Genomic DNA, 26,150 nt, shown 5'->3' with positions numbered 1-26,150 from the left:
GGTGTTTGCGTTTCCAGAGTATGCCTCGTGCCGTGCCACTTCCTCAGCCCCACTTGTTTTCTTATTCAGTGAACCGTCAGCCCTCCTCTCCGTCCTCTGGATGGAGGAGGTGAGCTCATGCAAGTCTAATGCGGGGCTCTCATCGACCCCACCCCCGTCTCCATTCACTTACAGCTGACAGGGGATGGCACTGAAGGTGAGCTCACTACCTGCTCCAGGCCTGGCATGCAGCGCGCTAGCCAGGTAAACACTGATGGACAGCATAGAGCTGACAGCCTCTGGAGCCCAACTGCTGGCACTGTGTGTGTGTGTGTGTGTGTGTGTGTGTGTTTGTGCGCGCGTGCCTCTTCAGAGCAGCAGAAATCCTCTTAGCTGCATGCATAATATATATACACCCTTAAACATTCATAACATTCATTACATAAGCATAAACCTAGGAGTACTGCCTTCAGATTAGACACCTATAAAAAAAAGTATCTAAAAATATTTCATCAGAACCATCTCTATCTCCAAAGGACCTACCCAGAGGGGTCTTTTGTCTTAACTGAGGGACAAGTGGCACTCTGCATCGTATGCACCGATTTTATTGCAATAAATAGGTTGATACTTTAATCCCACAAATTAGCATCGGATTCTGAATTCATATGTACCCTTCCCATTGATTTGACAGTGTCTGCCAGATCCTAGTGTATCTCTTTTTGCTGTTGTTGACTCTCTTAACTGTAAGTTGTACTTTTCCACAGAGTTTGAAGGTAAACACACACAGTGGTGACTGCTTATTTTTATACTTAGGACATTTTGAATCGTCGGTATAAAATCTCCCTCCTCTGATTCAAAGTAGAATATACACTATTCTTCTGAAACACAATTAGATTGTATAGACGTATGCTATTCTATTCCCACTTAATGCTCATCTGCCTCTAACTTGTACACTTTAAGTTGTGATTGGGTATAACTGCATATGGTGCAGGTCTGCAAATACCCCACATAAACCTGTAAACCCAATGTTTTGAAGCAGGCATTATCTGTAATGTTTATAGGCCTCCCTCTCTACTCTGTGGAAATATTACAATAATTTCTAAGTAGATCATGTGCTTACACGACAGTCTCTCCATCCTGAACTCCTGTATCTTTGTATTGCAGATACTGTATTTTCAAGGTTTTAAATAATGTATGAGAGACTCACGTGGATTCGACTAATAGCAGCAAAACATTAGGGTACTATAGCCCACAAAGCGATGAGCAGCAGACTATTATGCTCTGGAAGCCTACGCTCGAGTGTACACTGCCCACTGCAGTATAAAGAAAAAAGGCTGTTCGTTTCGGGCAAACCAATGGCAATCATCATGGATAAAACAGCCCTAAGTGCGCACTCGGAGAGGTGTCAAAATCGTAGCTGTTTGCTGTGTTGAGGCGGAGGCTGTCAACTGCATTTTAATGCGCTCGGGCACACGCCGACGTTCCGAAGAATATCGAGACTTGCGAATACGCCTCTTTCCCACCCTGCCTCTCTAATTCATCCTGTCCCTCCCTCTTTTGCTCTGCTTCTATTGCTCACACTCGCTTTCGCAGTTCTTACATTCTCGAGCACCATCTCCCTTGTCAGGGAAAAGAAGCAACGGGGCGGTGGCGGTGTTGGATTCATTTGCTGGTTGTGCCCCCTGTAACCTCAATGGTCCACATCTGGACGAGTGATTGACTGTCAGATCTGGCAAGGTACGTGCCAATATAGCCGACCATGGAGTGTGTTCGCGATTTTATTCGTGCGTCGCATTGTTTCCAATGATACGATACATCCCTAATTTCTCAACGAACCACTATTCTCTGTAAATGACGCTGCACCTCTGCTACAGGGCACTGGTAAGGCACGACACCGCTGCAATTGCATTGTTCTGTCTTCGTTCATCTTCAGATGTTTGCGATCATTTCCCTTTCTGCTCTGTCGTGGATGTATTAGTAATATGTTCTCTTGAGTGGACATGAAATACACGGTGGACTACTGTGTCAGCAGGGGCGTGTTGCATTCGCCTGGAGCGGAAGGGTAGCCTTGCCTGTTACGCCTTCTATTAAAGGAATTGTGGAATTATATGTATATATATATATATATATATATATATATATATATATATATAATGTGTGTGTGTCGCTGTGTTGTTATATTATAAGCATGTAGGTACATAATGCGTTAATGTGAAACGTTTTGGTATCGACAAATTGACAGTGGTAGTGAGGTGAGGTGTTTCTGTTGGATAGGTATGCGCTTGCTTTGAGCACATCGAAACCTCGAGCCTCATATAGGCTACTGATTTCCTGCTACACCATTGCTGGGAGCCAACCTCTGTTACGAGGCAAGATCACAAAGTAAGGTACAGCGGCTGAATAAGGGCAATTTTTAAAAGTCCTTCTCGGACCTTTTGCTCAGGACGTGCTTTTATTTTTGACAGCTTCGGTCTTTCCCTATTCCTGCGCGAACGAGAGCTCCCATACAAACACATAGGCGGTGAGGCGGCTATAGCCAATTATAAGGCTGCGAAGCCGGAGTCTGGGTAAAAATCGCCTAATAGCTGCTGAAGAATGGATGCTCCCAAAGTGTGTGTGTGTATGTGTGTGTCGGTGTGACAGATAGATATATAGATAGATAGATGGATGTTGGGGGTTTGTGAGTAGGGTGACCACTAAGGGAATATGAGAAATATCATAGTTGAGACAGGGAAGCTCATGGTTTGGGGGTGGGGATGGGGGCAAGAACAGCAATTGATTTTGGCAGGTTAGGAGAGGTTGATAATCATGACTAAGCAATCATCATCAAGCTTGCTGACCTTCTTCCACACTTGCCACTTTATGTTTTTGATGTGAACTGGTTTGCTTCCTCGTTTACTTGTTTATGCAAACACAGAGTAAACATTACTTATGTAATCTTTTCAGAAAAGTATTAAATACAGCTATATATGTAATATTTACTACCCAACTGTGAGTTGACTGCACTAAGTAGACTATTTTAATTTCTAGTTATTTGGCAGGTGGCTTTAGCCAAAATGACTTACAAACATACATTTTACATGGTAAGCGAACACCATGAGAGTGAAATACTCAATGTTTATTGCATACAGCCTTGTGGTTTTGACTTGTATTTCCTGTTAGGAGGAGTTGTAGAGGTTTTAGTGTTATAATGTGTAAATACATATTTTAGAAATAGTTTCTATGTATTTGTTTTTTGTCAGCGTATTCTCACATCTGATTATCATGGTTCTTAATATCTTAATGTGTCATTGCAATGATTTTATTTTCCACTGAATACTAAAGGGATTTTTTTAAATCATAGTTTTGTTTAATTTGAACACTGCTGATGTGAAAGATTTTTACAGATGCCTGATTTTTGGTTCTGTTGCTTGTACACATAGCTGTGTGAATTGAAGCAGTCAGATCCCAGTATCACTTTTTGTAGTGAAAAGTCAGTGAAATTTTGGTGAAACACCATCTTGGTGTTCAGGTGAAAACCCGGCTATGTTTGAAAAGTGAAAGTTTTCTTGCCGACTAGGATGTAGCCAGGCTAATACCTGAGTTATTCTAGCCTGTTTATGTCAAAATGTCTCTCAACCTAGACTTTCACCCTTCTATACATCTAGATTCTGGGTTTTTGCTCACTGGGATGTGAACATAACCTTTGCTGTTGCTTGAGGCTTTGAATGCTGCACCTAGTGACATAAAGTAGAGTGTGTCAGGACACCTTTAGCCCAGAAGTCTGGTCTTTCCCCGCAATGAGTCTCGGCTTGTTTTGGTGAGATGCTGTCTCTATGGCTTGGAAGGAGCAGGTCCAAGGAGGGATATTGGCTTTTAGAATATGGCATGAACAACATTCAAACATTCAGTTTTTTGATATGAGTGAATGAGCTGGTATTAATGCCCAGACTGGCCATGCTCATACAGCAGCAGTGACCAGAGTGTCTCACTATGTTTAAAGAGTGTCTCAATGATTGCAAAGTGTTACTACGCCTTATAGGCAGGCTGTTGAGCCATTGTTTTTCATGTGTAGTGGATGGTCGACTGGGGGAGAATTTTCTAGATGTGGTGACACATTATGACAGTGAAGCTGTCGGCAGAATCATAATCCATTGTAATTTTCACCTCTAGGATAGTAAAGATAGTGACAGGAAACAATTGGAGATTATTATGGAAGGTTGTACATATTCTCCTGTAAAATCCATTTATTTAATTTCCTTAAAATGTCAGACTAAATACTGACTTGTCCTACAACATACTTCTGAAAAGGTGAAACTTGCAGTTATATCTCACTCCCCACTGCATGTGTGTGCCAATGCCTACTGCCAGTGGAGCAGCATCATTGTTTATTTACTTCTAATAAGAGTGTCTTTCTCAAAAGAAATACTGTTATGCTTTTTTAGTGGTTAATCATTTTCATTATAGCAGGGATTAGGGGTCTGCATCCTGACCCGAACCTGACATGGCCTGAAGGCTTGCTGTGATTGGGCTGGGTATCGAGCCTATTTTTAGCCCTGTGACGTCGGGTCAGATCGGGTACGAGCCACTGCCAGCCTGGAAGTTTACAAATAGTGGCATAGCAACGCTTCTGCCAACTGATAACAATGATCAGCAATGAACAATGACACAAATATATGTAATGCAAAGCTTCCAGTTTTTGTACTGTTATGCTCAAATTGCAAATTTAAATGGCCATATGTGACTGCAGTAAAGCTAGCTGGCTAGCCTGTTCTGATTAATATGAACAGTGCTGAGTGTAGGCTATTACTGTTACGATTAACAGAAGGACAAATGAAAGTAAAACTAGCTGGCTAGCCTGTTCTGATCATTAGACTTTCAGACATTAAATAGGCGATAAATTATTCCTCCATTTTATAAACATAGCCTGCTTTATGCAAACACATACTGAAAGATAGAGGACATCGCTCCTGAGCTGTTTGCTGCAGAGGTGCAAGCTTAACAAACTTAACGTTTAAAAGAAGGAAAAATGTGTTTAAAAATTGGCGTTTGTTGTCAATCATTTTTAACAGCTGGCAGAAATGTTATTTCCCCCACTCCTGGATCGCAGGGCACCTAGCTGCTTTCCTGCAGTAACACTGCTTATTTTCTATTGTGCTGTATGGTGTTGTTGGCTTCAGCAATCAGGCTCTAACGGGTTCAGGCTAAAAATTTGGATAGAGCTTCTCGGGTTGATTTGGGTCATGCCATAAAAACGTCAGGCTTAGGCTGGCTTGGGCCTTCTTTCTAGCCTATGCAGACCTGTAGCAGGGATAGGCTCTCAGCTAGGCTCTCTGACAATTGCCCTTGCTTTAACTTTAAGACAGTTTTCAATATTTTGATAGTGTCAGCCATTAATTGCTTTAGTCTGGTATACTACATTCAGATACGACAATACTGCAGTGCCTTTTGGGTTTCGTTTAGACCTGGCACTTAAACTACCCGATTCCACTAATTATTGATTAGATTGAGCACTGCACCTCCTTTGGATCTGAGAGTGTTAAGAGAGCTGAGGAGCCTGTTGAATTGTGGGTCTCCAGGGGCAGCCCTCAGAAGGCCTGGCTTGTGATAATGTAGCTATGGTGTACTGACAGTATGCATTAATGGTATAGAACATCTACACATCTATACCTGTTGCTCTTTTAAGAGAGCTTAATAAACCAAGCAATTTACAGTACTAGACCACAAGGGCCTTTTACTGTAGCCAATAGTTTCACAGTGATGTTGAAGAATATGTGTTGAGATGAATACTACATCAATAATGCATCTGTGTAAAAAATAAGACATATTTCTCATGTGTCTCCTGCAAATGTCAAAACACCTCATGCACTAAGTATTCCCTTCATAGCCAATAACATGTATCCTGCAATGAGAAAGCAGGAAATCATAGCTTGGGACTGCAGAGAGAAAGCAGGCTTTCCAAGGACCCTGACAATGTACTCATATCATGTCAAACAAAATCTTACTGAGCCATGTTTCAGGGGGTTTCTGGCTACCTTACCTTACCACAGGTAGACCAACAGTACAGCTTCTGTAATGTACCCTTTAAAGAATTTACAGATGGCTGTCCAGATTCTTATGACTTTTTCAGTTTCACTTTTTTTTATTGAACTGGTTTCAATGAATGCAAACATTTGACCTGAGGTCAGTGGTGACAAAATGTATGCATTTACAACTTGTTTGTGTTTTAAAGGTTACAGTGTACTTTCATATAAGTTAAGGACATGTTTTTATTTAAGCTTTTCGGGCATCGCTAATGCTCAAGCGTGAGTTAGAGAAGTATGTTTTAAAAGTGTAGTTTGCAAGCAGAGATATTGCAACAGATGTTAGACTTCACATGCAGGTTACATAGCATAGTTTGTTCAGAAATCACAAAGGAATTTCAAACCAGCCAGAGCTTAGTTATGAAAACAAGTGTGATTTTCATGTGCATACACAGCGCTGCATAGTAAATATACACATTAATATACATCTTTTAGTTGCGGCACAGTTTAAGGCCAATGGCAACGACGGGGCGTGGTCTTGCCCATGACATTCCGTTCACTAGACCCTCAAGCATCTTCTGTGTTTACTGCACTCTGCATGTGCTTGCACTTGTAGATGGAATTTCCACTGTTTCTGCCCACTTTTTGTGTTTGCAGTTAGTGTTTGTCACTGTTTTTGTAGCTATGATAGACATATGCAATGACAAGCCTGTACAACAAAAGATTTAACAAGCCATAAACTGGCCACCAATGTAATTGTGTGCAACATTTCATGAAAGCAAAGGTTGGATTAAATTTATCTCCAAGAGTGGAATTTGTCTCCATCTTGCTCTTGAGGCAAATTGGATTCTCCAGTCCAATTCCGGGGGGATGACAACAGTGCAGAATCTCCGTCAGCTTTCCACTTTGACTGAGCCCTGCAGATATGTAGTCAGCTATACATACAGATCATACAGATAGACAGACCCATAGACGGACAGGCACACACACACACACATACTCATGTGTGTGTGCACAAACACAAACACACACACATACACGCCACTCAAGTGTGGCATGTTTAGTCAAGTATTCACTGTGGCCCTGCTTGTTTTGTAGAAAAACAAGCAGGGCAACAGTATGTTTAATGTTGCTGAAAGGATTGTGTGTGGATGGAAGGTGGAGCAGACTGACAGGAAGGTTCAGGTATTCAGCCCTAGTGTGGCTTTGATCCAAACTGCGATTTTAAAGAAACAACTGCGGCTGAAGTGTGCAGGGTGAAGACGGAGGAGGGAAGCATTTTGGTCGTGCCGAAAGAACATAAACTTCCTGTAGAATGGTCAGAATGCATTTTACACCTTGTCAGCTTGTTCAGGCAGGTTTGTGCATAGAAGCAGTCTAAACTCTGCCCTTACATACTTCTGGAAACCCGTGTTCTTTTGTACTGCCAATGACAACGTGTAACGCTTTTTGCAAACACTCTGCCGGTGTCACAATGACACACTCCACAAAAGACTGAGAGCTATTTCGCATGTTTATGAACGTGCTGCAAGAATATGTGCCGTACACTTGGCACAATGGAAAGTATTCTGTGGTCAGGGTCAGTGAGCTCAGGCTGCTTTTGCTGCAGTGAATAATCACCTCTTACAAAGCCCTGTCCGCCATGGTTACTGCTGATAACCCTGTGTCCTGAAAAGCATTAGATGGCCTATGGCACTGTGTCAGGTAAGCCTCTTACTAGTTGATGGACCTATTTTCCACATTAAAGTTGTCCAGTTGGTTTTCTGGAATTGAGGCTCATAATTGCATGTCACACGGTCTTAAATCATCCACATGGCATCCATGATTGAAAGTTTTTATTGAAGCTTATGTCTAACTTGCTGCTCCACCATATAATTTGCTTTACAAAATAGTCTGCTGCTATCTATTGTCGTTCCCACTTAATACCAGAGCAAAACAACCTATTTTCTGCTAGATTATGACTGTTTTTAGCTGTTTATTCTTTTGTGCTTGTGTCCTATGTCACCAGAAGGGTAAACTCAAATGAAATGGCGCCATGACAGCTTCTCTCTTTTTCATCAACATTTCAACATTTCTTTCTTCTTCTCTGTACTTGCTGGCCTGCATTTATTCATTTATTTTAATTTTTATTTGATGGGGACAATAAATATTAATCAACATTTCACTTTCCACATCAATGTATACGTGCCCGAGTTAGCTAATGAGCCTATTTTCATCTGCAGTCCCTTTGATTTAAGATTAAACAACGTTAGTTGCAGAATTATACAGATGCAAAACACCTGACACCTGCTTAAATGGTATGTCCTTTTGGTGGATTTATGCTCTTGGAATGTGTTGGGATGCATAGGGAGATGTTGTCATGGCACTGACTCTGAAGTAGGTAATCCAGTACCATACGTGTACAATGTGTTTATACACCATGATATGACCTGATAATGCTGCTTCTACTACAGCTGCAACTCACATCTGCCTCCTCAGTGGGCTCCAGAAAATTCACTGGCAGAAGGGTCGGAGCAGTGTGGTGTGGGAATGGGGGACATGGGGGAGCATAGCGACACCAAGCTGCCCACCTCTGGATTCCTTTCAATCTGAACTTCAAAGCTGCTCCTTGTCCTTTGAAAACTGAAGTGGCACATCTGTTACAGGGCTCCTGTAGACAGGGGGAGGGAGGGCTAATGCCATCTTCATGGCATCTAAGTTGGGGGGGAGAGAAAAACAGAGAGAGATCGCTCTTATACGCTGGTAAAATCACAGTTCATGTGAGAAGTATCTGTTTTGACCCCTGCCTTCCCCATTGTCTGCACTCTTTGATTCCTCCCCTCTCAGCTGCCTGTCTGTTTTGTTCCTCCTCCCCTTTCCCCTGCCAGTCTGCTTTAACTCCACCCTTCCCCACTGTCAGTCTGCTTTAACTCCTCCCCTCCCTACTGTCTTTCCTCTGGAGCCCCAGGCAAGTGCTGCTTGTCATAACCTGCTCCCTCTGCTTGGAGCTCTCTCATTAACTGTAAGGTTAGGGCGTCACTTGTGCACACCCGAAGCACTGTCTCAGCGCTAGTTCTTTGTGCAAAGAAACTTGTTTGCGGCCTACGACAGAGGCATTCCTCTGAAGCCAAACGAGGCTGTTCCTTTTGTCTCCATGATTACCGAGCCTGTTAGTTCCACAGCAGCTGTGGGGCTTCTAGGGGTAGGAGTGGGTCGATGTGTGAGCGAAATATCCAGCTGTATTCGAAGAAAATCTCTCCCAGTTTCATGTCTGCTACATTCTTTATCGAGTTCCCTTTCATATAAAAAAGAATATAAAACAAGTGCAACATTTCTCCTGTGCTGTTGCCACATTGTGGGTATATACTTCTCTGCAAGACATATGCATGAATGGGATGAGTGCATCAACTCTAGGTGGTGCTTGGCTAATGGTTCATGGCTAGTTTGCATGTAATAGTAGGAATGCATGGACTATTTGTAGTTCTGGGTGAGTTTACAGGTGATCTACTGAAATATTAAAATGGCAGATTTGTGCAGCTCTCTTAATTGCTGCAGTCCTAATATGTTGATTTGAAACAGCTTGAGATAAACAGAGCTCTGTTTCTTCCCTAGTAGGGGACTGGCCTGGCAGGATTTCCATTTTAAGAAGATGGCATGAGGTTGAATGCCATGCCAGAATATGTGTTAAAATGATTTTGAAATTAATGGCTGACATGTTTATTTTTAATTTTGGAAGGCTTCCATATTTTGGCTGTCATGAAATGTAATGCCGTGATGCATCCTCCTGGTGCATCCTTTTCTGGACTGCAGAGGAACCTTACTCTGTGTTTATATTGAATGTAAATAAAGTAATTAAATACAGTTCATTTTGAAAATATTTTCACCCTGCCCTGTGTACAGTACTGTCTGTTAGTAGTAGTCTGTTAGAGTGTGGTAGTACAAACAATCAATCACACACTAGTAGGAGAGGGTCTTTGAATGCTTCTGGCAAAGGTCTCTTCTTCCAAGGTTAATTGTTTCACTCTCTTCTAGCGCAGCTGACTGTGCTCAGGTCTGATCGGAGGTGAAATAACAACCTGGTTTCAGACATTACAATCAAACCATGTAAATAATTTTTTAGGATGGTTTGTTCACCTCACTGCTTGCTTTTTGGGGGTTCAGGCTTAGTTTTTGCTCAGTTCTCATTCTTTTAATCTATACAGTGTCTTTGTGACAGTTCTCTGGAAAAGGCACCATGCAAATAAAATTGATTCGATTTGATATTGGCATTGGGGAGAAGCCGCAGCCAGTGGGCCACAGTGCAGGAGAGTGCTGGTGCATTGGCTGTATTGGACAGCGTGTGAGCAGCGCATCCAAATGCAGTGGAAAGGGCATAATTGTCATTAACTCTGAGAAGATGTACAAGCGAAGCATTTTGGTAGAGCTGAAAGAATACAAATGTTATTATTGCAAGATAATTTGCGCCATTAATCCACGGACCTTGTGCGAATATGAACAAAATAAATTAGATTCAGTCATTCAGCTGATCTTGGCTTATGCTTTGGACTAGAGGGTATCCAGGACTGCACCTGGAGTTGAACGCCCCGTGACTGTCTGCCTCTACTGTGTGACCTGGTAAGCCATTACACATATTAACAACTCTGTGAAAAAATACTGCCTGATATCAGTATAAAATTGAATTGTGTACTTTGTAACCAAGTAACTGAACCACTCTGCGCTTCATCCAGATGATGTTGGTGGGATGTGTATATTAGTTTTTGAGAACAGTTTGCCTCCTTGCTCATGCTGATAAGTGGCACATTGTCCTTCAGAAGGAGAGGCACAGAACACTTTAATGTCACTGCAGCCCCGCTCATTTTGATTGCAGTGAGTCAGCACAATCTTAAATTGTGTTTTTTTTCTCTTCTGTCTCCCTCTCTTCTGTCTCTCACTCTGTCTCCTCAGCTTCCCTCCCCGCCAATACCCGCCCCAACCCACCTCTCCCCCCCCACCCCTACCACCCCTCCCCCCCCGCACCTTGCTGAATGCCTCTCCTTACTTAGGGATTAGATTGAACCCATTTTGTACTTCCAAATGCCATTTTCTCTACATGTTTTTGTGCCTCACATGGTTTTCTTACCTTTACCAACAAGGCTCTGTATTCAGGTTATGCCCGACTCTTTTCATTACATTTGCAAAGCCACCACTGCGAGGGCAAATGTTACAATGCCTCAGTCATATTTTTTTAATGCTCACAGGGTTTCATTGTTTTACCTTTTCACCTTCTGATGGGGACACTGCTTTCTGAACACATTGTTGTGTGGTTTCACTCCTTGATAAATGCAGAATAAGATCTTTACAGATGTACATGCATTCACAGAGTCACACATGCACACACACATGCAAGCTCACGCTGCAGAGAGGCAAATCAGTGTTACCAAACAGCCAAGACTTAATTACCCTATCAGAAGATGAAAGAAGAAGAGCAAGCCTTAATCAGCACTTACTGTGAACTGGGACATTTGATTATGGTCACATTTGTCCTTATTTAAATTGTCTGAGGAGTCCCACAGGGCTAGAGTTGTACCTTAGTGAAGAGTCTATTGGATGTGGCTAGAAGCTGGAGCTGCTGGAGTTTTGTGTTGTGATTCATTAAATGGATTTTCTCCATACCAGCATTCCCTGTGTTTTCAGCACTGGTCAAGATGACATGTTGATGGCCAAGGTACTATAGAAGCTGTTCAGCAGCCGTATTAAATGGGTGTGGTTTAAAGTGCCAGGTGCTCTGTCTTTCCCCCTCCCGATCCCTATCCACCTATCCCATGGCTCTCAAACTGGTCAGACGGGTATGATCAGTGATCCTAGCTGCAGAGATCTTCCCTCCTTCCTGTCTGTTTTCAAATATCATTCTTTCAAATATATCCTGCCATTTAATGTCAAACACACTACAACAATGTTTAAACTATGTATATGTCTATAATATGACGATAAAATTTTGAAAGTAATGTATGTACGCACGCACATATAGTATGTATGTACTGTATGTATATGTATGTTCTAGTCGTTAAAATGATTCTGAAAGCGCTCACACTTGGTAGCTGTGTAGATGATGACAAAACTGGTTCTTGTGTGAAAAGGGCCTCCTGTGCGCTCATAGCCCCAGGCACAGGGCTGCTAGTCGTTCTGCCCCAGGCTCCCATTATGGCGTTCCTATTTTTCCTGATCCACCATGTTAATGAGAGAGAGGCAAACTGAGGCTTGCACAGTACTGCTGCTCCTGTGCAGTGCAGCTAATATCGGCCCAGTGCTCCTGCTCTGCATCTGAGTGCTGTACTCCTCACACTCACTGGAGAACCTTACACGAATTTGTGCTCTGTATGGAAATGCAACATACCACAGTACGCATATAACCTAGCATGCTTGGTTACTCACCCGATACTAAAATTTAAATGCTAAAATAATAGCTTATACAAATGTACCCATGTACGTTTATCTTCTCATACACGTGCACACACACACACACACACACACACACACAAATTCTCTTAAGTGTCATATCAAGTTTATACTATATTCATACATTGCATTGATATTATTAGTGATAGCATCATGCTGTTATGTAGCTGTTTATGCCTATTTTATAGATAAAATGAACAATTACAGTGAATGACCTAAGTTCATGACTGCTAACTCTATGCATGCTAGTATTTTTAGCAGTGTGAAACTATTACCTGCACGAGACCTCACTTCTGTTACCCCTTTTCTACCAACGCGAACCTAGTTCTGGTTCTGGGCTGGTGCTAGTGTTGGTTCACAGTTGGTTCAGCTTGCAAACCTTCTAAGAACTGGTTTGCTTTCCACGGGCTAGAGAGCCACGTCATTACGTCACTGTATACTAGCATATTAGCAAATTTAGGTCAAGTTCCATGCATTTATATGGGGTGGCTGATACACGTCCCCTTAGCAACCAAAAGCTAGCGCTGGACCACCTCTGACTTATTTTCCGGCACAGAAAAAATCACGAAAGTGCTGAAAAAATAACCACTGGAGGATAACAAAGACATTTTTTCCTACATAACATAGGTACAGGTTGTTACCGATATTTCGCTTATTTCATATATAGTTGCAAATCAGTTTACGTTTTCCTGTCTGTCGAACAAAGGTGGTCGATAATAGGTGCTCTCACTCTACCTGGCGGTCACAAAGTTTTAGTTGGTCTTGGTTGGTCACGGTAATCCCGCCCCCAGCCCCTGACGTAAGCGGTTCTTGGTTCTAGACCAGCCAAGTGTTGGTGCCGCTTTGGAACCAGTTTTCCTGGCCGAGAGCCGGTTCTTTTGCTGTCGAAAAGCGAAGAACTGGTTCGCGATTAGGCACCGGCTCCGAACCGGCCCCCCGAAAATGCCTTGGTGGAAAAGGGGCATGTGATGCAAACAGCTCTATGCTGTTTCTCCTCTCCTGCCTCAGTGCTCTGACAGAGAGACTGGTGGAGCAACTCTTCATGCCAGACTCGCTGTGCAGTTCACTTCTCAGTCTACAGTACCTCAATCACGCACAGGGGCCTGGAGACCTGCAGCTCCCTCCCCTCCTTTCAAGGGTGAGCTGATACAGAAAGAGCTGTTTCCCTGCAATCTTTTCGCTGCCACTCCGCTGCCTGTCTGTAGCGCGCCAATACTATCAAATAATAAAAACTCTGCTTCAGCGGACAGTGCCACTGTGCTGATGCCCTTACCTGTGATAGATCACTGATGCTAATGCAGCCTGCTACTTTGTTACCAGTAGAACAGTAGGGATGCTAGATATGATTTCAACATGTACAAATTGCAGGCTCATAGAGGATCTATATTAGATAAATGAACAGGATAGTTTAGTAAAATGAAACTGCAGAGAGTCAGTATTGGAGCGATACTAACAACATAGCACACAGTATTGACTCATAGATCTACAGTAGATCCATATACAGTAGGACAGAGATCATACTAACCATATTATACTATGTAGAGGAACATCTCAGATGCCCCTGTGAGTGTTGTGTATATTGGTAATACTATACAGTAGCTCTAAAGCAGCCTGTCAATTGTATACTGATGCCAACAGTTTTGAGCCCCAATTCTACTTTACAGCTCACAGACACCAATAACACACTCAGCTCTTTTCCCTCCTCTCAATCGTGCAGTGATCCTATTAAGACCAATGAATGGCTCTTTGCAAACAGGAGAGTGAGCTGAACCAGGACTGGATCCATGCCCACTCTTTCTGCTCTCAAAGGACCCTTCTCTCTCTCTGTATCTCTATCTTTCCCTCACAACTGGTGATCTGACCACTCCCCACACTGCAAGAACCCAAAAATAAGTCAGTCTTCACAGGCATTTTAGACTTACATTTAGACTTAAAATGTAATTTCTGTTACTTTTTTTTTTGCTAGATAAGACAAAACAATTTCCAGTAAGGGTGAGAAAGTTTGACTCATTTCAAGATTTGCCAAGGAGATAAGACAATATCACTTGTCAAGCAAGAAGTAACAAGAAGTAACTTCAGACAAGCTATAATGATTTGCTTGAGAGAAAACAAAAAGTTTTAAAAACTCATTGCGAGACAAACATTAAAAATGGGTGTTGGATTAAGGAGAGGGGATTGTTTGATTTGTTTTATGTTAATCCTCACCTCACACTGATGCCCCCCCACTCCCCCACACACACACTCATACAGTACACACATGCTTGTGCATATGCTAAATGGGTGTCAGTTATCACAGAAAGCAGAGACTCTTTCTGCTGAATTGCCTCCTAAGTGGATGTCAGTGGATGACAATCTATGATGTATGAAGTGTATGAAGTCATTGTTTTCTTGTTTTAAAAGGTGAAAGAAAAGTTCTATGTGACTGTATCATTTCTTGCAATGGAGCATGTGTCAGTCAGTGACAAGATGTCCCAAGGCCATTGTTGCTGCCTATTTCATAGTTATGCTACCATGGCAACTGTCTTTCAAAAACGGGTGCTGTTTTCTTTGTTTAACTTTTTTTTTTGCATGTTTTAGAACAATTCAAAGAAAAGTCTGTTCCACCAAACCCTCGAAGGAAATAGCTTTAATGGGTCAGGACAGTCACCTTTACCTATTAGAAGGCTATGGTGATTCAATGGTTAAAAAAAAAACATCTGTTCATTATTCATGCATTAGAGGGGGGATGCCACTGGCTGAAAATTTTAAATGAAGGAAGGAAAAGGAAAATTCTACACTGCCGAGAAACCAGTTTCAGTTTATGGTGCATACGTACTAGGCTGTAAGATAATTAACAACACGTTCATTTGGAGTGTTTCCATGTATTTACCTTTTAATGAGTTTAGGAGGAACAAAAATTAGAATTTGAGGGCCGAGAATGGCCGCAGGTCACAGTACTGTACATGCTCGGGTAGCAGTGTGCGGCTCGAAGGAGGGTGTTCCAGTTCAGGTTTACTGGAGATCTGTAAAATCCATAAACAAAACAGGGGCTGCATGAAGCCGCAAAGCCCTCACACTTATTACGCACTTTACCATTGGTTAAAGCATGAAGACCACTAGGAATTAGGTGTTAAAAACAAGGGTCTGAACTGAAGCAACTTTTTCTGTACGTGAAGTATATTACCCGTGAGTAAAAATTCACTAACCTGGAAACCAGCATAATAAGAATAAGACTAAAGAGTGAGCTGATGCCGCAGCATTGTTAGCATGACTTTGCCTACTGATTGCTGGCAAATGGGATCAGGGTAAAGATAAGGCAAAATTCTCTGCAAGAAGTCATAAACAAATACCAAAATGACAGGTAAAGTAGGTACTCCCTTGTTAGTGTTGCAATCCCATGATGCATTTCAAGAAGCAAGGACAGGCCACTAGAGACCACGCTATTCATGCTGTCTCAAAAGAAGCCACTAGAGACTCGGAGAAGTTGTATGCTAATTGGTCTTGCTTGGCCCTGCTTTCTGTCTTAGGCTGTTTACAACACAAATTGCCAGTGTGAACAGGGTCAAAGAGTCTGAAGAGTGCTGTGTTAAAAGAAGTGTGCAGCCAACACTCTGTAGACTATGGTCCATCTTTGTGACCCATTATCCCTGTTTGCATGGATGGGACTCCTGGAGGATTCTGGGAGGATGGATGGTTGCCCAGGCAACTCACACAGTCAGTGTGATACTGTTGGGTAGGTGGTACTTCCTAGAGCGTGGAAACAGCCTCACACCGTTACATTATTATTGAAGGTGAACCATTGCGTATTAAACCCTACACTAAGCGTGACACAAATTGTGATGCCAGATGCTGTTTGCTTAAAAAAAGAAAGCTCATTACTCAGAGCGCAGAGCTTAAACAGCCCGTGGGTATGCAGATTCCTGAATCAATACGTGCAGTTTCTCTTATGCAAGCGTATAAGCGGTCCTGTTTCAACAGGGGGCTTCCTGCTTGATTATATCTCTCATTTATGTCCTTTCAAAACAGTTGAATCTGAAATTAATTTTATGTAAGTCAGTGGAGAACACTCAGATTTGCATACCTTATTTTCAACGCAATGGATAAATGCTGTCATCGTATGTGTGTGTGTGTGAGGGTGTGTGTTTATGTGTGTGTGTGTGTGTGTGTGCATTTTTAATAACTACTGCCCTATTGTGCTTTTTCCATTCTCATCTTGGAAAGCCCAATCACATTTGTAAGTCATTGATTGAGGCTGATCCTCTGCAATGCATGTAGCCCGCTTCCACTTCTTATGACTCTGCTGCCAATAAACTCAGCTATGATATCATTCCTCTGGAGGACTTCATGACTTTACATCACATTTTACTCATTTAGCAAACAATCTTTTCCATAGCAACTTTCAATGTAGGAGAAAATGAATGCACTCACTTGATTTGTATGAGTAATAGTATCCGGCCTGGATAACAAGATTCCCAGACCAGCGACTGGTGCAGGTCAGACTACAAGCCTGATTTGGCAGAGGATTTGCTGTTATGCAGTGAGGCGGGGAAGACCCTGCTGACTCATACCCTCTTTCCCTGGGAGAGGCTATGGCCAATTGTGCACTTCCTTGTTAGGAGCTCCTCCCCAGGTCCTGATTGGCTGTGTGTGTATGTGTGCGTGCTTTGATGTGTGTGCGTGTGCATGTGTGCATGTGAGTGTGTGTGTGTGCGTCTATGTGCATATGCATGTTCAAAATTAGCCGTGCGTTGCCTTGCTCTGGATGCTGCTTTCTTTCTAAATTGCAGTTTGGCTTTGAAAGCCATGCTGACTTCAGGGACATTTTGTGTTCTCACTATCAGTGTTAAATTGAATAAACCTTATCTCTGCTCTAAGAAGGGAAATATTTCTGTAGAGCCCTGCATTGTGTCTGTGGTAGTTTCCACAGCAACCAAAACAATTTACAGCTTATGGTCAGTGGAATGCTATTTGCAGGCACACAGTGAGTTGATGACAACCTCTCCGGTGGGATCCCAGAATGGCTTTTGTATAGCCTATGCCTGTGCCTGTGTTTATTTATAGCTTCAGCCCTATGATCACAGAATGTTAAATCAACTGGCAACCGGAAAGTATTATTCTGACTACCAGGTGAAAATTGAATAAGCTACCTGGAGATTTGTGAAGTGTTTTAAGGATGCACTGTGTGTGCAGTTCTTAGAGACCTGGAATGAGGTATTTTAAATACCTAATACAATAAGACACTGCAGCATTACCCTTGAGCAAGGTCCTTTACTGAAAATATTTAAAAAGTTGTGCTGTACTGGGAAGTGCAGTTCCATAAGTTAAGTTCTAAACACAATCAAAAGTGGTTTAGTGTGTTATACATCCCTTGTTGACTTGTTTTTAATGTGAATCCTCAAGATATTTTTGTGAAAGATCGATGCAATGCAACACGGCTCCACAAGCACAGTAACTACTGTTACCATTTAATTCTTAATGTGAAAGAGGGATGAGTTCAGCAGACCTCAACTTATCTTTGTTTGCTGGCTCGCCTCCATGGAGATGCACGAGGGGAGGTGCTTCCGAGGGGCTGGGGATGGAGAATGAAAGTGACATTTGCCCTGAGAGAGGCGTTCTCATGCTTTCTTGTTCACTCTGCAGTTGGCAGCTCTGCGGCATCCTTCCCCGTGCCTCCCCTGTCACGCGACCGCCCGTCGCAGGCCGGTATTGACATGGCTGTCGTGCTGGCGGAGGTGGAGAGCATTGATTACGGCGGTGACAGCCCATGCGCTTTCTTTATGTTCACCCCGCCGAGAGCTGTGACGCTGAGATCAATGCTGAAATTGTGCGGTTTCTTCTTTATGTTCATGAATGCTGCACTGTCATAACCCTGTGCTGCTCAGCCCAGGCAAAAGTATTCAAAAAGCAAAGCCTCTAATTAACCTGCCGGGAGAAGAAGTTAAACACAATCCTTTCTGTGGATGACATATGGTGCCTAGACACCTTTTAGAGGATACATTTACTGCATACAAAGATGAGACAAACAGAAATATATGAGAAAAATGTATGTGTGGGGAATATAGCATGTTTGTGTGAAATCTCATTAAATATGATGGTAGTCAGGGGGCGCTTGATTGCTGAAGATAATAGACTCATATCGACCAATGTGTCTCTTGTGAGCGTTGAGAAGAACAGGCATGGCAATCAGCTGGATTACCACAGAACACAGAATTATATACTGTGTAGATACCATACCATGGGTGAAACAGCCTTTGTTGTTCTCTGTAATTTGCTTCCTGGTTGTTTTTACAATGCTGCAATTCAATAATGCCTCAGGGTCTCTCAGTATCTCTTTGCATCGGGTAGATGTTGTGGATTTTATTTTTAGCATCCAGTACCCAGGTGTCCCTTTTGAATGTGAATTCATCCAGAGAGACATGGTTTTCAGCTGTCAGTTGGGGAAATGTTCTTATCTAGCTGGCTGCTGCCTTAGTTTTAAGCCTTGTTGGCACTATGGCGGTGGCGGGAGATTTCCAGTGGTAATGAGACAGAATGGGCGATCAGCCCTTCTGCAGGGGGATGGCAGGAAGCCTACGATCCACCCATACTCACACCTCCACTTGGACAGAGGCCTGATGTTGCTGGGCAACAGAGTCTTCCTGAAAAGCAGAGGGGAGAGGGGGTTGTGCTGACCTTTCGTTGTCATGTTTGTAATTTTAGCCCAGAAGCTTCGCTTAGCTGTCCCTTAGTGCTGGTAACTTTTGGATGTAGGAGGTCTCTGCTAAATAACAAAGATAGTTCTGTATGTTTGGTAGTGAGTATCACCAACATGTATTGATGGATGCTTGGGTATTCCTGTGTTTTCAGTTGCAGAAAATACAGGCAGTTTGGGTTTGGTTCGCTTTATCAAAGATTGGAAGCCTTGCTCTCTATAACTTAGAGTGGCAAAGATGCTATAAGAATGATAACATCCGAACACTCTTGAGTGTTGATCATGCTGACCTTCCGCGGGGTCACTCAGTCATACACTCTCAAGACTTTCCTTAATAAGCGGCTTATATTTTGTGGTCCTCTGGCAACTTTCTGAAAGTCCCAGCAAGGATTGTCACCTGGACACAGGGTTTGTGAGGACTGCTTGCATCAAATCAAATCAAATCAAATCAAATCAAATCAAATCAAATTTTATTTGTATAGCGTATTTTACAGCAGTTGTCACAATACGCTTTACAGACAACCCTGGCCTAAACCCCCACAGGAGCAAGCCTAAGGCAACAGTGGCAAGGAAAAACTCCCTGTGGCAGATGGGAAGAAACCTGGGAAGGAACCAGGCTCAAGGGGGAAACCCACCAGTCGGCACCCAGGCTCAGGGTGCCGACTGGTGACCAGCATGTCAGACAGTTTTATAAGATATGTGATGTGGCTCAGGTGATGGGTGGGGCTGGGTGGCGGTGATGGGCATGGAGGTCATACCACTCCACACTTGGATTTGTTTGAGAGATTTCAGAGATTTTCATGACTGGCTATGTTTGTTTACACAAATAATTTTCATTAGACTTGGTGGATATATTATTTATTGAACTAGCTATGTGCAACCATGTTTTCTAATGGATACGATATTAGCTCATAAATAAATTGTCACCGTTTAAACAGACTGAAATATTTAGGTCATTTCTGTGCATTTTTAAAATGTTTATAAGTCACTGTGGCTGAGATTGGCTTTTATGGTACTTGGAAATAAGCTCTTACTCAGTGTTTCAACTCAATAATGCTTTGTATACTATAAATGTTACACTTCTATTAATGGATCAATGATTACATATTGCATACATGCAAGCAACTCTCCTTCTCCTCGGTTTGTAAAATTAGTTGTTAATGCTAGCGGAACCATTTCTTTCTTTATGACTGCTTTCACTGCAGTCTGTTTGAACCTGATAACAAATGGCTGTAGCGTGAAACGCATTATTGATAGTGCATGCTAGCTCCACCCGTTTTGTGGCTCACCATTTCATCGCTAATGTAAACAACCTTTTTCTTGTTGGGAGCTCCTCCCCAGATCCTGATTGGCTGTGACATCAGTGTGTGTGCGCAAGCGTGCATGCGCATGCTTATGCGTGTGAGCCTGTGTGGTGGGGAGGGGTGTTGGTTTTGTGTGGCTCATTCTAATTTTCAGTGTGCTGTGTTCAGAGTCCAGAGTATTCCCTGTCTGACTCATAGGCAGGGCCAGGGGGACAAATGGTTTTTCACCTGATGTGCCGGCTCAGCACATTCGGGCTCTCTCACTCCCCACAAACCCTGGGGGTTTTCAGAAAGGATGAAATAAAGGAGAGTCAGAAAGAGTGCCAACAGACGTGCTGCTCAGATCAGGAGTGGTCGGAACATACCATGTGTCCATGTGTCGTTTTCAGTGCCCGAGGAGCCCAGAGTAATGACAGTTGCACCTAATTAAAGTGGGTTAAATGTTCAGGGTCAGAGAGGACACGCCTGGAATGCACTCCTAACTGTAAAGCACCCAGCCTCACACCCTTTCATATCAAACCCATTCAAAATATTACTACACAGCCGATTTTACAAAGACTATATTTCGCAATATGTTTCACAGCATACTAAAGCCCAGGTGACATACCTTTCAACAACTGTTACACAATATGTGTGTGGTAGACAAGCCATTCATTATCTCATGTTATTTATCTAATAAACATGTTATCTAGAATGCCGGTTCTTGCTCAGGGCTGAGCCAACTAATAATTTTTTTGTTTTTTTTCTCTCTGCTGTAGATAATGAATGATACTTCAAAATCCCAGTGTTGATATTATTAGTAACCAAAACACAGTTGCTAATCACTAATTAAAACACTGATGTGATGAATGCTAGTTATTCTATAGCTATACACAGCACGCAGACATGGGGAGAACATGCAGACTCCACATAGAAAGGCCCAGACTGCTATTCAGACCTTCTTGCTGTGAAGTAACAATGCAACACACTGCACCCCCATGCCACCCTTAGCTAGGAATAGTATTTTTTAAAATGTTGGAGACTTAGCATATTCACACTAGTAGTGTGGACTACAGCTTATTTATAATAAGGACGGAGTGTAGCACAGTGGTTAAGGAACTGGACTTGTAACCGAAAGGTCGCAGGTTCGATTCCCGGGTAGGACACTGCCGTTGTACCCTTGAGCAAGGTACTTAACCTGCATTGCTTCAGTATATATATCCAGCTGTATAAATGGATACAATGTAAAATGCTATGTAAAAAAAGTTGTGTAAGTCGCTCTGGATAAGAGCGTCTGCTAAATGCCTGTAATGTAATGTAATGTAATATTTAGGTCACACACATGTACACTCCCGCACACACATACACACACACACACATTTATGTTTTATTCTCTGAGATACTGTGGATATGTCTATCAGGTTTTTTGTGTGTATAACTTTGGTGTATTTGGTCCTGTCTATAAATGATATACACTATACTACTGCTCATGTACTGGTTATATACTGGTTGACTTGTATACATGAGATTATAAATAAAAGTTATGTTGCGCCAGGTTATGTCAAAAATGCCTAAGATCAATATTCTCATATTATTCAGTATGGAACAGAGGTGCTGAGAAATTAAATGAAATCATCCCAGAAGTGCTTCATTTGAATATCTTTCACCCTTTTAGAAGACAAGACAGCCAATCAGAATAATATTATGGCAGGCAATCTGAATATGTTACAAAATGGTGCTAAGGTTTTGAATATATGAATCTTTGTTCGCAAGTAGCCCATGCACCTCATTGGCTCACTCTGGGTCACATGGTGGTCGCTCCGCACCACTGCTCGAGCATTCATCTTAGAATGTACGGGTTCATTTCAGGTTGTGTTCCGAGAAGAGACTCTTCGCTGAAAGTTCTACTGACTGTCACGTGTGCACAATAACAGGGTCCACCGATCACCCTCCCCCAGCAGTGCGACTGACTCACTCTCAGGCATTCTGTTTTGATCTCTCAAGCAGCTTACTGTAGAACAGGGGACTTGTCACATTGTAGCGCCGGGTCCTTTCAGCCAGTTTTAAGCACTGGGCCCATGGGTATTATGAAACGCAGATCCGTCCCCCGTGCCATAGCCTGCAGATTCTCAAACATTGTTTGATTTCCTGGGCCATTTGTGCTGCTTGTTTGACAAACATTTGCTTGTCTCTGGAAGCGTAGTCTCTGGGCGATGTGCATCTGTCTTCTGGTGTGGACACAATTGCATCATCTTTTAAATTTTATTCTGAGGAGAAGCTTTATTGCAGGGCTTTTCAACCCCACCCAGGCTCAAAGGCATCCAGGGGACACCCATCATAAGTTAAAAAGAGTTGTATTAAAACGAAGGCTAAAAATAGCTTATTTCGTCATTTGCTCAGTGAAAGTTCAGCCATTGGGCTGTTGCTCTGTTCTAAGGTGGGTACACACAGAAGAGCCCCCGAGAACACTCTTTTGTTGGAATATACTGTAGTATGTTCTGCCTGTTTTGAAGTCTTAAGGCTGCCATTACTTCAACCAATGCCAATGTGAAAAAATACTACTAAGGCAAAGTAAAGGCCTCTGTTTCTCTTAAACTGTTAAGTGTGTGTGTGTGTGTGTGTGTGTGTGTGTGTGTGTGTGTGTGTTTGTGCAGAGAGATCTGCTTAAGAGGCACATGATTCAGAACGGAGATCTGCTGCTTGGACAAAATATGTGAAAGTTTCCATCGCAGGGCACTGCTGTGAAACCAGGGAGGGGAGTTAAGATGGACACACAGTCCCATCCAGCAGTCTAGGCAGAGGGCCCTGGGAATAGTTCCTGGACTTCCTTAACACATGGCTAACTAAAATAGCAGAGGCCATTTAGTCTCCACCATGTGAATGTCAGTAAAAAGCAATACTTTTCTCAAGCCCATGTCCAAATGAGCTGTCTTTGTGATGTGCAAGGACTCCATGAAATCATTCTGATCATGTGGGTAGGGGGACTAAAGGCAGTGTATTATACCAAACCTCAGTTCCCTTTCATTCATTTGTTCCAAGGAGATGGCAAATTAAAGTTTAGTCAGGACTGTCATCTTGCGCATTTACTGTATCAGATATTTTTTCTAAAGGCAAATGTAGCTCTGTAGTAACAATGGTCTGTTTCTTTCATCCTCAGTTCCAGTTTTCAATAATGTAATTGATTTAATTCATACTCATTCATGCAAAATCCGCATACTAATTACATTAAGTATTGGTAGACAGATTTCAGTTGTTTTTCCGATACTTCTTCCCCTGTATTTTGCGCCTGTTCACCTCACAAAATTCCTTCCATTTATGAAATATATTCTGGTTGCTTCCAAATGAGGCCAGATGATGACATGAAGTAGCTTGTAATCAATAAGAAATGTTCAAAACTGTAGCATTTATGAAATTGTAAAAAACTGACTGTCAGCATCCAGTTTCAGAAAGCTTTTATACGAGGGTTGTCAAAAATCTAAAACATTGATGTTTTCCTCGTATCATTTTCAGTTTTTTTTTTCAGTATCCTGTGCTACGCAGATTTACCATAGTATCAGTTTAAATATGAAACACTAAAGGACCTCTCCAACGGATTGTAATGGATTGACGGAGTAGAGAGGTACTGACTTTGATTACATCTGTCTTTACCTCCATGGCACCAGCAGGAGTGCAGGACTACAAGCATACAGGTGCATAATGTGCTGGGAAGTACTTTTTTCCCTGAGTGAACATGAGGACTACAAGGACTTATTTACTGTTCTAGGATCCCCAGTGTTTCACCACCGACGTCACAGATGTGTCCTCTCTCTCAACCCAATTATCTCCTACCAGCCACACTTTACCACTTACACATACATTTCACACACTCCCAGTAAATATTACCCCTCTCCGCTGCCAGCTAACTGGTACTTTTGACGCGCCCTATCATTGAATGGTGACGACATGTGGCGCTATGAGCATGCTACTCCACACGGAGAGGACCCGTGCCCATACAGAATGTATGGTGACACTTGCGTGAGGTGAAAACTGGTCTCCATACTTTACAGCTCTCTCTTAGCACTGGCCCCAGATCCAGGAAAGGGGACGTCTCGCACACAGCTGATGACTGTGATGAGCAAACAGAGCAGCTGTTCTGTCTCTTCAAAGGCACAGCAATACAGTATGTGATTAACATACAAAAAACCCAAAAGAAATGTTTGGCTACAACACTGTGTATATGGGTAACTTCCTCAGACAAGGGTATAGGCCTCATGGAACTTGAAGTCCTGGGAATTTTGCTTCATTGCTGATGAAAAACAGGAACTAAATGCTAAGCAGTGTAATGAGATTAGCAATACCATGTTGGTTCTCTTGGCTGCTTATGACAATGTGTATTGTTTAAGTGCAACAGCAGTCATGTCTAGTGGAACCCTGGTTATTAGCAAGAGCAACTCCTGGGGATGCCATATGTTGTTGAATAAAGCAATGTCCCAGCAATTCCCGAACAGAAGAATTACATACCCATGGATTTAGACTGGGATTTGCATGGCCTCTTGTGTCCTTTGTGGACTGCAATAGATAAGTCCAAAAAAATTGCAATTGAATATTACATTGAAATATTGTCTGTTTTGCTACTAGAGGATTGGCAGCTTGTTTACACTGGGAGTGATATGTACTCTGCTTCAATGATATCAAGTTGAGAATGGGGTGATTTTGTCTTTTCTCAGGGGCACAGCCTTGTGTCAAAATGGTTTAAATCCGGTAAAAGACATGTAAAATGTTTTTCTTTCTCAGCTGGAAGGTGGGGGGAGCATAAACTCACTTGTAAAATAAATTGATGATAACATGTGTGGTTTGGCCAGGTTTATGCTGCCTGCAACCCAAATTAATCTGTTTCCAGAAATGAGAACCTTCCATTAATAAAACTTTGTACCTTATTGAATTAAAGCCCAGCATTAAGAATGATGTCTTCAGGATATTGCCTTCCAAGTCTGTCAGCACCAATGATGCTTGAGAAGGATGGATGGTCCTCTCTCGAGTCTGTGAGTGATGTGATGCATTGATTAGGGTTTTCAGTTCAAAAATGGGGACAGGGAAGATACTGGAATGAATCACAGGAGATAAACAGAGGACTGTGTATGTGTGTGTGTGTGTGTGTGAGAGAGAGAGAGAGAGAGAGAGAGAGAGAGAGAGAGACTGTGTGTGTGTGGGTGTGTGTGAGAGAGAGAGAGAGACTGTGTGTGACTGTGTGTATGTGTATGTGTTTGTCTGATAGAGAGTGACTGTAGACCTTGTTGTATGCTGGGGCTGCCATCCTTCCCTGGACAATAAATATAAAAATCCAATAATAAAATAAATGCGATGCATGAAGGGGCCATCTTTAGCTGCTGGATCGGCCAACAACAACCATTTTTCATTGTTTAGTAGCCACGCGTGTAAAGCTGCCACGTCAGAGCATGGTAATTACAATGTCATCCCAAAGAGGTACACTGTTATTATCTATAGTTCAGCACAGCTGCAAAGAAGCTCTGGTTTCTATCTATTTTCTGTAATGGAGCTGATAGCAGATAAGTGCTTATTAGACCATATGTATCAGATGACCTTGGCACAGCCAACCAGACGAGGCCCTTTTAATGCACTGTGCCTCACCTCCTGCTTGCGTCAGTGGGCTACGGAGAAAGTTTCACGAACGATGGCGTCCTTGAACTTAAGTGACTCCAGTGACGCTTGACTCATGCTCTGCCCCTTCAGTCTGTCTTCTGTGCTTGGTGATTTAGAAATTTCAGGAGGGCTGGGGCATTGGCAGCCTTGGCCCCGTCCCCA

The 26,150-nt window shown here is 42.5% G+C and overlaps 1 protein-coding gene across 15 annotated transcripts in view; it reads left to right on the top strand.

Annotated features, from left to right (window-relative positions):
* Positions 1–1,278: 1,278 nt before the first annotated feature.
* LOC118211066 (band 4.1-like protein 1) overlaps positions 1,279–26,150 on the top strand; it is a 73,679-nt gene continuing 48,807 nt past the window's right edge. For 6 of the 15 annotated variants that reach the window (XM_035387829.1, XM_035387836.1, XM_035387835.1 and 3 more), the window contains exon 1: positions 1,281–1,716. The gene's annotated coding sequence lies outside the window, so the exon portion shown is untranslated. Of the gene's footprint in view, positions 1,717–26,150 lie in introns of all 15 variants that reach the window. The other 9 variants (XM_035387831.1, XM_035387837.1, XM_035387833.1 and 6 more) reach the window with 6 other exon arrangements.

This window comes from Anguilla anguilla, chromosome 13 (genome assembly GCF_013347855.1).
Source record: "Anguilla anguilla isolate fAngAng1 chromosome 13, fAngAng1.pri, whole genome shotgun sequence".
Classification (NCBI taxonomy): Eukaryota; Metazoa; Chordata; class Actinopteri; order Anguilliformes; family Anguillidae; genus Anguilla; species Anguilla anguilla.
The sequence above is the reverse complement of the archived record's forward strand: the minus strand, read 5'-3'. Positions and strand labels throughout refer to the sequence as shown.